Raw genomic sequence first — 11,473 nt, forward strand, 5'->3', positions numbered from 1 at the left:
AACAATTGGGGACAATTTGGGGCTCTCTGCGATGGAGAATACCATCTGTATCCAGAGAAAGAATTATGGACTTTGAACAAAGATCAAAGACTATTACCTTCAAATTAGAAAAAAAAAACCCCATTATCTTATTATCTAATTTTTCTATCTCATACTTTATTTTTCTTCCTTAAGGATATGATTTCTCTCTCATCACATTCAACTGAGATCAATGTATAATATGGAACCAATGTAAAGACTAACAGAATACCTTCTGTGGGGGTGGTAGGATGGAAGAAAGAATGGGGGAAAAATTGTAAAACTCAATAAAATTTTTCTTAAAAAATAAAATAATAATAAATAAATAAATAATAATAAAATGCAACTAGCATTTATATAGTGCTTTAGGATTTTTTTAAAAAGCAACCCACCCCCCAAAACTTGTAAAGTCCTTGAGGGTAGAATTTCCTTGCCTCAGCACAAAGTGGCAGACAATAAATGTTAATAAACTATTGATTTAGGGGCGGCTAGGTGGCACAGTGGATAAAGCACCGGCCCTGGAGTCAGGAGTACCTGGGTTCAAATCCAGTCTCAGACACTTAATAATTACCTAGCTGTGTGGCCTTGGGCAAGCCACTTAACCCCATTTGCCCTGCAAAAAAAAATAAAATAAAAAAATAAAAATAATAGGAGTTGATTTAAAAAAATAAACTATTGATTTAAAAAAGTTCTGCGTTAGTTCTCGCTTTTTGCAATCATAATTCCTAGGGATGGGGAATTAGTTCAGTCAACCAGTCATTCATCAAGAGGCAGTTCCAGTTTCAAAAACCAAACAATCTACTACCATAGCATATACTTAGCCTCTCACCCTTTCTAGAAGGAGTCATTCAGCTGCCTTCAAACAATGACCTATAATCTCAAAACCCCTCAAATTGACTGGTGATTCCTCTAATAATATCTTGATAATCTCCCACAAATCAAACAGGGGTGCCCTTGGGTACATTGGTCCCTATCCAGGATAGCTCAGACAATTTGGGACAAATTTTCAAAATTCTCATAGCTCACACCTTTTCTTATGTTAAACTTTGAAAGCAATACCTAAGAATGGCAAAAATAGATAAAAGGGTGATTGGGTGAGGGGAAGCACCACTCCTTCCCTCCCACCCTCCATCTAGCCAGATGAATTTCCAAGGCATATGAGGCTCTTCCAACAGGAATTTGAAATTTTGGATCAAGGAAAGTCAACTTCTGATTTTCAAGGGAGAAACCAAATTTCCTTGGATGGAAAATTTTGTCAATGGATTCCTTTCATTGAGAGACAGGTTAGGATATATCTGATTGTCGAATTCTATAACCAGATATCACATACTGGTGCTTGTTGAGCATTGATGATGCCCAGTGGTACCTCAGGAGGAAGTAAAACCAATTTAAGACTAAGAGACTTCCTCAGCAGCCAGAACATCTTAGGCTCCAAGTTAGGCAGATCTGTAAGAAATGTTAAATTGGATCTTCCCCATTTGCTTCATGTAATTAATTTTTTTTTTTTAGGATTTTGCAAGGCAAATGGGGTTAAGTGGCTTGCCCAAGGCCACACAGCTGGGTAATTATTAAGTGTCTGAGGCCGGATTTGAACCCAGGTACTCCTGACTCCAGGGCCGCTGCTCTATTCACTGTACCACCTAGCCTCCCCAACTTATGGTTCTCTTACCCAGTGCAACTCAAGAGCAAACTCTACTAGAAAACCAATGAAATATAGACCTATTGCCATAAAGTTTTAAAAAGGTCATGCCCCAAATCACATAGGCGTGATGGTGGCAGTCACTGTTCTTAGCCCATCTGCCACTGCATGGTAGTCAGTGAGGATTTTGTTCCTCCTATTTACCACAAAAGTAAAAGGCACAGATCCTGCCTTCCAGAAGCTTACATTAAGATGTGGTCAGGACCACATGGAAAATATGCAATTCATGTCATGACTGCGCTTCCCTCAGTCTAATTTTACTTTGTTTTTCCTTCCTTAATACTGCTGCTGTGATTAATTGATATTGAGCCCCAGTGAATTACAGTAGGGTCTTTCTTTGTTCTTTCGACCGTTAAGTTGGGTACCAAACAAGGCTTTTAACCAGCAGCCTTTCCCCTAGATTCCTTAGATCTAGTTTCCCAGACCCACTTCCTCTCAATTTATATATGCTGCGACCAGTCACTAACAACAGAGACCAAAGTTTGCCTGTTACCATAACCTGAAGTCTGATTTGGTAGGAAAAGGATGAGTTATAGAAATTACAAAGACCACATTGTTGTCATTGATACAGAGTTGGTGCTATGAGAGATACTCTATCCTTTGACTTGGTAAAGCTGTCTTAGATCTTCCTCCTACTCTCACCACCCCCAATGCTCCACCTTTGGCAACCAGTGTCTGGTGTCTGGGGACACACCCCAGCAAAACCTGCTAGGCTAAGACAGCCCTCTGGAATCTATGGTCCAGACTAAGTGGATCTATGATCTATACCTAAACCAGGAGCCATCAACTACTAATTTGTGCCATCAATATTTTTCAAATCTAGCTAGCTACATAGGATTTCACTTTTTCAGTGAGAAAGATCATTTTAAGTAGTTCTCTGCTGACTTCTTTGTTTCTGACCCCTCAATTCTCAATCAAGCTTCCTGAACTCCAAAAAGGGATAAGAGAGAGGCTGGTTAGATTTTCTGTTATCCCAAGGAAGGTTTTTCAAAGGCCTTTCTTTAGTGACATAAAAGAGCAATGGTTGTTCCTTTCTTGGAGGAAAAAGGGGGAACACAATTTATTATGTTAATTACCAGCAATAAGAAGAGCCCCCCTCCTAAAAACCTAGACCAGCAACATTGGTATATCCAATCTCATTTCTCTTAACCTTTAGGGAATGAGTCCTGCATGGACTGAATCCAAACATTTTGTGTGTTTCACAGAATAAAGCTGAAGATTTTTGACTATTTCAGTATTTCTCTTACTCGACAAACAAATTCTCTGATGGTTCTTTTTGTTTGTTTCCTTATAACATATAAAATTATATAAGTATATATGTGAGGGGGAAGGGGATCAGAACATTAACTGTAGCATGTGTAGGCTGTATACTTCACTGTTAGACATTTTTTTCTTTTTTCTTAAAATTAAACAAAATGCTTGACTGGTTTCAAGCTTCATTGTGAAAAAAAAAAGACTAAGAGATTTCCTCAGCAGCCAGAACATCTCTAATTGTCCTGTTTCCTATCAATCAGGTCATGGATGGAATGATTCTGGTGAAGGTAAGTGAGAAGGATGACTTACACAGCAGTTGCCTCACTATCATAAACATAATTGTGCAATTCAAGCCACCAGTCAATTGGTTGGTTGATGTGGTCTTTGATAGGGAAGGAATAATAGCAGTACTAGTAGTAGGTTTATTGTCTTGTTGATGGGAGGCTTATCTTGTACTTGGGGGCAGGGATTTACTGAGTCCTTGCCAGGAAGCAAAGTCCTTCACTGAGGTTCAGTAGACTTTCCTGAGGTCTTCTAATCATGTTTGTCTTTCATTCTTGTTCTTTATTCACTGTGCCACCTAGCTGCCCTTTGAGGGTTCAGTGAATAGAATCTAGACCTAGAGTCAGGAAGACCTGAGTTCAAATTCAGCCTCAGTCACATTACTGGCTGTCTGACCTTGAGCAGGTCACTTAACCCCACTCCCTTGTAAAACAAAAAACAAAAATAAAAAGTTACTTAACCCCAATTGCCTCACCAAAAAAGAAAAATAAATCACGGAAAAAAGAGGCTAGAAAATGTGTCCATGTGTTTGTGTGTGAGCATGTATAAATTCTTCTAGATGGATTTTCTTTTTTTTTTTTTTTTTAAGATTTTATAGCCTTTCTCTCCTGGGCTCCTTGTAGATCAGCACCCGTCTCCACCGCCGAGATGTTGATGCCCAAGAAGAACGGAATTGCCATCTATGAACTCCTTTTTAAGGAGGGAGTAATGGTAGCCAAGAAGGATGTCCACATGCCAAAGCATCCTGAGCTGGCAGACAAGAATGTGCCCAATCTCCATGTCATGAAGGTCATGCAGTCTCTAAAGTCTCATGGCTATGTTAAGGAGCAGTTTGCATGGAGGCATTTCTACTGGTATCTCACCAATGAGGGCATTCAGTACCTCCGGGATTACCTTCACCTGCCCCCTGAGATTGTACCTGCCACTCTTCGCAGAAGTAGACCTGAGACAGGAAGGCCAAGGCCTAAAGGGCGAGTGACCTGCCCGGCTTACTCGGGGTGAAGCTGACAGAGACACATACAGACGAAGTGCTGCTCCCCCTGGTGCTGACAAGAAGGCTGAAGCTGGGGCTGGGTCAGCAACAGAATTCCAATTTAGAGGTGGATTTGGTCGTGGACGTGATCAACCTCCTCAATAAACCGTAGAAATATGTTTCATATTGAATAAAATTTTGGGGAAAAAATAAGGTTTTATGTATTTGTTTTGTTGGCATTTGTAGTCTTTTGTACTTTTGGTCATTCCCAGGAAAGATGACTGATTTGTTTGTATATCAGTATTTGAACTGAAAGGTACCATCTGTAGTATCTGGGGAGGTGAAAGGAGGAAGTTAGGGAAACAGCTTTCTTGCCCTCACTTTTTTATGTATACACAAAGATTTTGAGTTTTACAATTTCTCCCCAATCTTACTTCCCTCCTCCCAACAGAAGGCAATTTGTCGGTCTTTACATTGTTTCCATGTTTCCATTGATCCATCACCCTCACTTTCTGTGAGAGCTGTTTTGAAATGGGAACTGTCTATTCTGCTTGGCTAAAAGTGTTCCCAAGGACTGTATTTTCCCCTCAGTAAAGCCTGCTCATTACTAGCAAGAATGCATGAATGTAGTTCTCAGTGGAGAGAGTATTTTCACCAGTGAAAAGGTTAAATTTCAAAACTGGGAATATATTGTAATAAGAGGAATTTTTAAACTGTCCTTAAGATGAAAGCCTTGAGAAGCTGGAGAAATTCATAGCTTTTGAGTTCTAGTAAACTATAGTCTAAGCTGGGTCATTTGTTTAATAAGTTCAAGTCACCGAATGTTGATTTAGGAGGGATTGGTTGCTCTTGCAAAGTTCTCATTTTAAGCACAATCATAAATAGTAAACTTTTTTTCTTCCTGTAGTAGATGAAAAGATTCCATAGAATTCTTGATTCTTTGCTGGGGGGGAGAATGCAAAATCTCAGCAAGAGTTTTGTAGAGCAGAGGTTATTGATCTGAGCTCGGTGAACTTGTTAATACTTGGATTACTCTATAAGTGGTTGTAATCCTATGTAAACTTCAAGAATAAGTTGGATATTAAAGAATGTTTATTTAAAAAAAAAAAGATTTTATTTATTTTGAGTTTGACAATTTTCCCCTAATCTTACTTCCCCCCCATAGAAGACAATTTGTCAGTCTTTTTTTAGCATTTTTAGCAATGATTTTTAATTATTAAAATATTAGAGTACTTTAAAAACATAATACAATTGCATATTAAGTTAACTACAGTTTAGTGTGAACATAACTTTTATATGCACTAACCCCCCCCCAAATTGTGTGACTTGCTTTACTTCAATATTTACTTTATTTTGGTTGTCTGAAACTGAACTTACAATATCAAAGTATTCCTATATTATATTTAGTCAAATAATTCCCAGATATATATATATATATATATATATATATATATATATATATATATCCAAGTCTAGTCTCTACTGAATTCCATACTGCCAGCTGTTCAATGGCCATTCCAAGATAGATGTCCAAGGCAATATTTAGTATAATTTGTCAGTCTTTACATTGTTTCCATGGTATACATTGATCCAAAATCATATCCTTTTTTTTTTTAAGGTTTTTGCAAGGCAAATGGGGTTAAGTGGCTTGCCCAAGGCCACACAGCTAGGGAATTATTAAGTGTCTGAGACCGGATTTGAACCCAGGTAGTCCTGACTCCAGGGCAGATGCTTTATCCACTGAGCCACCTAGCTGCCCCCAAAATCATATCCTTAAGGAAGAAACATACAGTGTAAGAGATAACAAGATCAGACAATAAGCTATCAGATTTTTTTCCTAAATTGAAGGGAATAGTCCTTGAACTTTGTTCAAACTCCACAGTTCTTTCTCTGGATATGGATGGTATTCTCCATTGCAGACAGCCTCAAAATTGTCCCTGATTGTTGCCCTGAAGGAATGAGTGAGTCCATCCAGGTTGATCATAGCCCCTGTGTTGCTGTTAGGGTGGACAGTGTTCTTCTGGTTCTGCTCATCTCACTCAGCATCAGTTCATGCAAATTATTCCAGGCTTCCCTGAATTCCCATCCCTCCTGGTTTCTAATAGAATAATAGTGTTCCATCTAGATGGATTTTCACCAAGGCCTTATAGCTACTCATTGTCTGAGGTAGGATTTGAATTCATTTCCTCAAAACTAAAGGTAGATTCTTTTCACTATCCACTGTCTCAAGCCATCTCCTTTAAAAATGGCATTAACCAAGTAGGACCAATTGGAATTCATCAGTCCCTTCCATTCCAGAAGAGCCTGGCATGGGCACAGATCAGAGGAAAATTCACTCAAAAACTCCTAGCCAGATTATCCTCTTATCTTCAGAAGAAGAAACTGAGGCTCAGAAGAAAAAGAGATCTGTTTAAATCTTGGAGTTGGCAAGCAACAGAATTGGGATTGGAATCCAGGTCTGGAAGCTTGGACGTTGGTCCAGCATGCTGCACTGTCTCCTTGGGGCAGCCTCCAGAAGTTCTCTGTGGGGCAAGGCCAACATCATCATTTTTTCTTGTTTTGTATCCCCAGAGCCTTGCTTCGTAGGCACTTGTTGAATTCCAACCATGAAACCATTCCCATTTATTTCCACCATCCTGGTGAATAGGTAAGTGACTGGTCAGGAGTCTTGGCTTCCTGCCAGTTAGCATCTGTGAGACTTAAGGGGCAAATCTCCTTCTCCCTTGACCTTAGTTACGTATCTGTCTGATGAGGGGAGGAGATGGTCCCTAGGGATCTGTCAGCTCTTGTAGTCTGTGGTAGGGGGAGTCTTGGGCAGAGTAGCATGCTGGACTACAGGAAAGACAAGACCCAGCCCTGTTTCAGACCTCCTGACTCAGTCTCCTTCCTTATAAAATGGGGACTGAAATAATTGTACTACCCACACATTACATTTGAAATGGTGAAATCACTCTAGAATTAAAGGTTTGTTTCCATCTTTACCAAACTGGAGTATCAATACTAGGCAGGGTGGGAAAGAAATGACTGACCCTCTTTTGAGGTTGGGGGAATGTTCTGGCTCTGCACCTAGACTGGGAGCTGGGAGAAAAATGCAAAGGGATGAGCCTTGATCCTTCATGGAGCTCTCAGTCTCTGTAAGACACCTCATAGGAGGGATAACCCCCTTACTGGTCATCACTTCAAGGCCTTCTGGACCGAGGACTTTTGTGGGAAGGGACAGAGAGAACGCTGACCAGGGATTGCCTCCAAGACTAAGGGGACATTCATCCAGCACTTTGAGATTCGCAAAGCACTTTCCCTATGTTACCTCAAAAAATAACGATAATTATTAAAACTTGTAGAGCTTGGGGCAGCTAGGTGGCACAGTGGATAGAGTACTGGCCCTACAGTCAGGAGGACCTGAGTTCAAATCTGACCTCAGTCATTTAATAATTACCTAGCTGTGTGGCCTTGGGCAAGTCACTTAACCCTATTGCCTTGCAAAAAAAAAGAAAAAAGAAAACAACTTGTGGGACAGACACCCTCACAGAGGATACACAAAGACAGTCCCTGATCCCTAAGAGTTCATAATTTTTTTTTAGTTTTTACAAGGCTGTGGGGTTAAGTGACTTGCCCAAGATCATACAGCTAGGCAATTATTATGTGTCTGATTTCAGATTTGAACTCAGGTCCTCCTGACTCCAGGACCAGTGCTCTATCCACTGTGCCACCTAGTTGTGCCAAGAGTTCATAATCTTAATGGCATCAGAAAACATTTCCTCTCCAGTCTAAAAGGTCAAGTGTCCAAATATTCAAACTCGGTTGCTCTTGAACTCAGGACTGCCCATGAAGTAGTTGAGGGGACAGGGGCATCCATTTTTAGGATCTCTCCTCTCAGGTTGACAAGCATGTGCCTCCTTCTGCCATCTGCTTCTGCAAGAAGTCAAAGCAAAGCTTAATGAGTAATTAATAATTAAAGTACTCTGAGAGAATGATGCCCCAAGAAGAGGAGAGACCATAGCCCCAGCGTCCTCCCAAGAGAGCACAGCTGTGCAGAATCCTCTTGGGTGGAGAGAAGGTTGGTTCAGCTGCCTCAAAGTCCTTTTGCCTTGGTGGGTTGGGGGGCAGATAGTGGACAATTTGACAGGTGTGTGTTTCTGTGTTTATTCTGGGGCTTCCAGGAGTCCTTATCATCTTGTGCTTTTTCTGGGGAGGGGTGATGTTCTATAGTTAAATCTATGGTGTCCATAGAATTCCCAAGTGGAGCTTGGGGACCCTGTTATACCCATTTAAGGAAAATCTAGATATGAATTAAACCTGAGCTTTGTTTTAGAGATTTACCCAAAGGAAAACTGTGGGTTTGGGGCCACAGTCAAGGTGAGAAACCGATACTTTGTGGTCGGATTTCCATCATCTCACCTTAGCCATATGAGCTAAGAGTCCCGGGCCACAGGTCACCACCCCAACACTGATGCCTCTGATCCTCAACATTATCTGATAAGGACATTGGAGAAAAGTGGAATACCAGGCCACCCTCTGTTTCCTCCAAGTTCCCAGACTTTACATGTGCAGGAACCAGTTTTTCTGAAAGAAAAATCAGAACGACTCGGTGACTGCGCCAGAGCTGAGCTGGCCCGGGCCCCGCAGCCCCCGCAGCGCCCGGCCTCCCGCCGCCGTGCCCTTCTCCAACAGCCACAAGATGCTCAAGTCGCGCTTCCCCGCCGGAGGAATACCCCGACCTGTCCTCGCACACCAACCACATGGCCAAGGTGCTGACGCTCGAGCTCTATGAAAAGCTCCGGGACAAGGCCACGTCCAGCGGCTTCACTTTGGACGATGTCATCCAGACCGGCGTGGACAACCCAGGACACCCACTCATCATGACTGTGGGCTCTAAGAGTCCTATGAAGTGTTCAAGATACTGTTTGATCCGATCACTGAGGACCGACACGGAGGCTACAAGCCTTCCGATGAGCATAAGACTGATCTTAACGCTGACAATCTGCAGGGTGGGGATGACCTGGATCCCAGCTATGTGCCGAGCTCTCGTGTTCGAACTGGCCGGAGCATCCGAGGATTCTGCCTGCCCCCACATTGTAGCCGGGGCGAGCGCCGGGCCATAGAGAAGCTCTCTGTGGAAGCCCTGGCTAGCCTGGAAGGTGACCTGAATGGGAAGTACTATGCTTTGAAGAATATGACTGAGCAGGAACAGCAGCAGCTGATTGATGACCACTTCCTTTTCGACAAGCTTGTCTCCCCACTCCTCTTGGCCTCTGGCATGTCCTGAGACTGGCCTGATGGCAGGGGCATTTGGCACAATGACAAGAAGACCTTTTTGGTTTAGATCAATGAGGAAGATCACCTGAGGGTCATCTCTATGCAGAAGGGGGGGAACATGAAGGAGGTGTTCACACGCTTCTGCAATGGACTCACCTAGATTGAAACCCTTTTTAAGACCAAGAACTACGAGTTCATGTGGAATCCTCATCTGGGTTATATCCTGACATGCGCCTCCAACCTGGGTACAGGCCTACGAGCAGGTGTGCATATCAAACTTCCTCACCTGGGCAAGCATGAGAAGTTTGGAGAGGTGTTGAAGAAGTTGAGGCTGCAGAAGAGGGGGACAGGGGGTGTGGACACAGCAGCTGTGGGTGGTGTCTTTGATGTCTCCAATGCTGACTGACTGGTCTTCTCTGAGGTGGAGCTGGTACAGATGGTGGTGGATGGTGTGAAGTTGCTCATTGAGATGGAGATGCGTTTGGAGCAGGGGCAGTCCATCGATGACCTTATGCCAGCCCAGAAATGAGCAGTTGCGCCCTTCCCCCCCAATTCTGCGCTTCCTAATTTATTGAATGAATGAATAACCATCCTTTCCCCCTGTGGCACCCTGGGGGGCTCTGGATGCAGCCCACCTAATCATGCTGTAGAGAAGTCTTCCTTCCATCCTTTGGTGGTAGAGTTTTATTTTTGATGGCTGAGATGTTGCTGAATGCAGAAATAATAAACTATTGTTTTGGCCTGAAAAAAAAAAGAAAAATCAGAACTTGGGATCTGACAAGGGAACAGTAAGCACCTTTCCTCTCCATATACATAGTGGGCATGCACGTCCTTACCACAACACATGTATGCATAAGCACCCATGCATATGAACATGTATGTATAGGTGTATAGAAAGACCCTTAACACAATGACTGGCCCTCAGTGAGTACTTACTAGAGACTTGACTTGACTACAAGGATATTTTTTTGCTTTCAAAGACATATTTAAATGGATTTTGTCTTCCTGAAAAGGACTGCTCTGGTGGCACCTCTCTCTCCAAGGCTCTGGGAACATCTGTCAGACCCACTGTCCTCTTTGAAGCCTTTCCTGGGTCTTTTGACAGAAATACTTTCTGTCCACCCAGCTCTTCAGTCCACTCATGGCCTCACAGGGTTACTAGTTGGGCAGGAACCTCAGGTCTACTGCCATGCCCATCTTTGCCACAGAGATGCCTCAGGAGGAGATGACACTTGTATTACATAATTCTGATTGATGGGGAAATTTTCCTGATATTCAAACTCAGTTTATCTCTTTGATATGTAAGTTTAGAGTACCCATTTGTGCCCAACCTGGGGTAGAGCATTCTGTGCTCATATCGGTCTGATCAGCCACAGTTGGACACACAAACATAGGGATGTCATTTTGGTCTTCTTTGATAACAAAAGAGAAGAACCAACCAACCAATCTCTTTGATGCTCCCATCCAGTCCGTTGACTGGGTGAATGATAGTCATAGAATATCTCATTTAGACCTCAAAAACCTCAGGGAGAAGGCTACTCTATTGTCCCCATTCTATAAGTGAGACCCATTTTACAGGTAGATAGAGATTAAGTGACTTGCCCTGGGTCACACGACCAACACATGTCTGAGGCTGGATTTGAGCTCAGGATTTCTTAACTTCAGGCCCAGTGCTGCTTTGGACTTATTAAGTTTGAGATACTGGTGGATCATCCAAGTAGAGGTGACAAGCTGGAAATTAGAGCTGTAGGGGAAATAAATGAAGGCTAAATGAACGCTAGCTATACCTTGAGGAATCATGGATAGAAGGATGACAGCTGATTGCACGGGAACAAGAGCAAAATGATTTGTTTAGGAGCATCAATGGTTTTACCCACCAATGCTTTTCCCTCACCAGGGCAAATGGCAGTTTGGTTAGTTGTTCCAGGATAAACCATGAAACTCCAAACACTTTTCATATTTCCAAGCCACTTGTGCATGTTACCAAGCAT

At 42.4% G+C, this 11,473-nt stretch overlaps 2 pseudogenes; both read left to right on the plus strand.

Annotated features, from left to right (window-relative positions):
* The first annotated feature begins 3,867 nt into the window (after positions 1-3,867).
* Positions 3,868-4,466, plus strand: LOC141516635 (small ribosomal subunit protein eS10-like; annotated as a pseudogene).
* Positions 4,467-7,342: 2,876 nt separating this feature from the next.
* LOC141519404 (creatine kinase B-type pseudogene) lies at positions 7,343-10,034 on the plus strand (annotated as a pseudogene).
* The last annotated feature ends 1,439 nt before the right edge of the window (positions 10,035-11,473 follow it).

Source organism: Macrotis lagotis, chromosome 3 (assembly GCF_037893015.1).
Source record: "Macrotis lagotis isolate mMagLag1 chromosome 3, bilby.v1.9.chrom.fasta, whole genome shotgun sequence".
NCBI classification, from domain to species: domain Eukaryota; kingdom Metazoa; phylum Chordata; class Mammalia; order Peramelemorphia; family Peramelidae; genus Macrotis; species Macrotis lagotis.